This window comes from Tachyglossus aculeatus, unplaced genomic scaffold, assembly GCF_015852505.1.
Source record: "Tachyglossus aculeatus isolate mTacAcu1 unplaced genomic scaffold, mTacAcu1.pri scaffold_1_arrow_ctg1, whole genome shotgun sequence".
Lineage (NCBI taxonomy): Eukaryota > Metazoa > Chordata > Mammalia > Monotremata > Tachyglossidae > Tachyglossus > Tachyglossus aculeatus.
This window is the reverse complement of record NW_024044915.1, coordinates 5,801,378-5,805,845: the sequence shown is the minus strand read 5'-3', so window position 1 is coordinate 5,805,845 and position 4,468 is coordinate 5,801,378.

The following is a 4,468-nucleotide window of genomic DNA, read 5'->3' as shown; positions in this document are numbered from 1 at the left end:
GAGAGGCCGACTCGCTCTGGAGGACCCCGGCGGGACTACGTCTCCCAGCACTCTCCACGGGGCAGCGCCCCAGTCCTCTCGGCGTCGTTTTTCGCTGTTTACGCTGGGAACTGTAGTCCTCGTGGCTCTTCGCCGTCGCGGTGCATGCTAGGCTCTCTGGCGGTTCTCCGACCCCACGCTGTGCCGGGAGGCTGCTTGTTGGGGCGTTGGGCCCTGCTCTGCCTGCGGCCTGCATGCTGATGGACGGGGTGCGGTTGGCGCCTCCTCCCGCAGCCCCGGGATGGGGCCCCCTCGCCCGAGCCCTCCCCGGACCTCCCTCCCTGCCTCCAAAACGGGTCCTCGCCGTGCTGCTCCTGCTCTGTTCCCCATGGCTGGAAAAATGGGGGTTCAACCCCTGTTCTCCCTCCTACTTAGACTATGAGCCCCATGTCGGGCACGGTCCCTAATCTCCGTGATTAACTGGTTTATTAGAGAAGCTCAGTGGAAAGAGTGCGGGCTTGAGAGTCAGAGGTCATGGGTTCTAATCCCGCTCTCCCACATGTCTGCTGTGTGACCTTGGGCAAGTCACTTAACTTCTCTGAGCCTTAGTTCCCTCATCTGTAAAATGGGGATGAAGACTCTGAGCCCCACGTGGGACAGCGTGATCACCCTGTATCCCCCTAGCGCTTAGAACAGTGCTTTGCACGTAGTAAGTGCTTAACAAATGCCATCATTATTATTATTATTTTTAAAATAGTATTTGTTAAGCGCTTCTGGGCGCCGTTCTGAGCTCTGGGGTAGGTACTTCCCAAGGGCTTTGTACAGTGTTCTGCACATGGTAAGTGCTCAATAAATACGACTGAATGAATGAATGAATGAATACAAGCTCATCGGGTTGGACACGGTCCGTATCCCACATAGGGCTCACGGGCTTATCCCCATTTTACAGATGAGATGATCGGGACGCAGTGAAGTGACAGGCCCATAGTCACAGCAGACGAGTGGTGGAATTGGGATTAGAACCCAGGTCCTTCTGACTCTCTGGCCCTGGGATCTATCTATTATTATTATCATCCTTTCTATCCCTAAGCTACACTGTTTTTCTATTTTGTATCTACCCTAATCCTTAGAACAATGCTTGACACACAGTAAGGGCTTAACAGATATAATAATATTTAAATATTTTCAAATAAGTATATTTAAATATGATATAAAGTGGCTGCTTCAGAAATTGAGGCAGATGAAGGCTGATAGTTGTTTGAGGGCGGAGTGACATTTTCCAGTAATTCACCCTGGAAAGGGATGCAGGCCTGGACATACTGGGGCAGGAGAGGGAGAAATCCCTCCAGTATTTCCAGCTGACCTGACTCAGCCAGAATCCACCCAGAGGATGGAGAAGGAGGATCAGCCACCTCAGCCAAAGGCCCACACTGATGACCATCCAGACTCTCCTCTGACCCCTGCTCTCCCGAAGGTGGGGGCAGCACCGTGCTAGACCCATCTTCCATAAAGCCCTACCACCAGTAGTGCCCTTTTATGTGACCATCACCCAGGTGGCATCTGGAAAGAGTCAGGCAGTCGTGTTTATTGAACGATTACTGTGTGCAGAGCACTTTAGTAAGGGCTTGGGAGAGTACAATATAACAATAGAAAAGAGAAAGAGGTGGCTATTAACCTGGGCATCCCAGGCTTCCCTCTTGGCCTGCCGCCCGGCTTTCTAGGCCACTAGCATCCTGAGAAAGTGAGCCTGGCAGGCTTGGAGTTGGGGGGTGAGGGTCTCTCAGGGAAGGGTCTTCAGTCCACCTGTGGATCCAGGAGGGGTTTCTTAGAACAAGGCTAGAAAGCACTTGGACCACCTTTCCTAGGCAGCGGGGCCTAGTATAGGGCGGACCAGGGAGTCAGAAGGGCTGGGTTTTGATTCTGGCTGTGCTGCTTGCCTACTGGTTGGCCTTGGGCCAAGTCAATGCAATTCTGGGCCTCAGTTTCCTTTTCTGTTAAATGGGAATTAACAGTGCTCCCTCCTACTTAGACTGTAAGCCTGAATGTCAGGGAACATGCCTGCCACTCTGGTGTATTTTCCTCTACCAAGGGCATAGTATAGTGCTCTGCTTAGTAAATGCCAGAAGCAGCGTGGCTTGGTGACAAGGGCACGGGCTTGTTAGTCAGAGGTAGTGAGTTCTAATTCCGACTCCACCACGTGTCAGCTGTGTGGCTTTGGGTAAGTCACTAAACTTCTGTGCTTCAGTTACCTCATCTGTAAAATTGGGGTTAAGACTGTGAGCCCCACATGGGACAAGCTGATTACATTGTATCTACCCCAGCACTTAGAACAGTGCTTGGCACATAGTAAGCGCTTAACGAATACCATCATTATTATTATTGGTTGATTGGTGTGGAAGTGCTTTGGGGCAATAAGCTCCTGGTGGGTAGGGAATTTGTCTACCAACTCTGTTTTTACTCTCCCAAGTGCTTAGTACAATGCTCTGCACATAGCGCTCAACAAACACCACTGATGATGATGATATGGGCCAGGGCTGTGTCTTATCTCTGTATATTGTCCCTACCTCACTGCTTTGTTCAGGACCTGACACTCAGTAAGCAATTAAGTACCACAATTTAAGCTCCTTATGGGCAGGTATTGTGTCTACTGACCCTATTGCATTTCCCTCTCCCGAGTGTCTTCTGTAGTGGTCTGCATTCATTAAGCACTCAATAAATACTATTGATTGAAACCATTATTGTCCATGCACACTTGCGTCCCGACATCTTTTCTGCAGCAAAGCAGTTTTATCCATTTTCACTTTACCCCTTCCTAATGCCTTTTGTGAGGGGACAAGGTTGGCCAAAGTGGACAAATCCAAATGATAGAGAAGCGGCATGGCCTAGTGGATAGAACCCAGGCCTGGAAGTCACAGGGACCTGGGTTCTAGTTCTGGCCCTGTTGCTTGTCTGCTGTATCCTTGGACAAGTCAGTTTCCTTCTCTGTGCCTCATTTACCTTGTCTGTAAAATGGGGATGAAGACTGTGTACCCCATGTGGGACATGGACTGTTTCCAACCTGATTTCCCACATCTACTCCAACGCTTAGTACAGAGCTTGGCACATAGTAAGCGCTTAAAAAACTTTTTCCTCTCCTCCTCCCCACCCCCACCGCCGCCCTACCTCCTTCCCCTCCCCATAGCACTTGTATATATATTTGTACAGATTTATTACTCTATTTATTTTACTTGTGCATATTTACTACTCTATTTATTGTGTTAATAGCTTTAATTCCATTTGTTCTGACGATTTTGACACCTGTCTCCATGTTTTGTTTTGTTGTCTTTCTCCCCCTTCTAGACTGTGAGCCCATTATTGGGTAGGGACCGTCTCTATATGTTGCTGACTTGCACTTCCCAAGCGCTTAGTACAGTGCTCTGCACACAGTAAGCGCTCAATAAATACGATTGAATGAATGAATGAATACAGAGCGCGGTCTAATCCCGGGTAGCCCTGGCCGCCCTCCCCCAAGCTGCCCCGCACGCGCCCCCTGGCGGCCGGCCCGCAGTCGTTCCCTCGCATACGCGCTTACTGCACAGCCCAATCTTCTTCCCTGCCCGCTTCATCCTGAGTTTCTCCCGCTGCCCGGACACGCTGGGGCAACTCCCGCTGGGGCTTCCCCTGAGCAGCTGCGGCACGTTCACTGACCACAACGAGCATATAGTCTAGAGCGGGGGAGGCAGACACCAATGAAAATAAATAAAATTACAGATATGTACGGTTGCATGCAAAATTATGCTGATTCGTTACTCTGCATGGTCAAGGAGACGGCCTCCAAAGTTTATTCTGCGGAATGGTCAAATGCGATACCTCGGCAAGTGATTAATGTAAAACGGCTTTCGGTTACATTTATACCTAAACAATGCCCCCTCCCCCCTTACAGTACATGCACATTTCAATCACTCACATAGACATCTTGATCCCCAGTTAAGGTCATCTTAGAAGCCAGAGCTTGTTGACACATTCCCAATGGTAGGCTGTAAAAATAAGCAGTTACAAAGGATTTTCTAACCCAGCGGGTACTTTTCACACTGGTATTTTAGGAGTTCTCTTCCGTGTTCCTTAAAATGGTGTTACTTCTGCTATGGCTATATTTCCACCAAATGGCCTGCAATGTACTTTATGTACTTTCGACAGTGCATGCGAGCATTGGGGCTGGAAAGGGGGGCGAATAAAGGGAGCAAGTCAAGGCAACGCAGAAGTGGGTGGGAGATGAGGAAAGGGGATCTTAGTCAGGAAAAGCCTCTGGGAGATGTGCTTCCAACAAAGCTTTGAATCTAAGTGTTTTGTTTTGTTGTCTGTCTCCCCCTTTCTAGACTGTAAACCCGTTGCTGGGTAGGAGTTGCCTCTATTTGTTGACAAATTGTACTTTCCAAGCGCTTAGTACAGCTCTACACACAGTAAGTGATCAATAAATACGATTTAATTAATGAATGGAGGGAGAGTAATC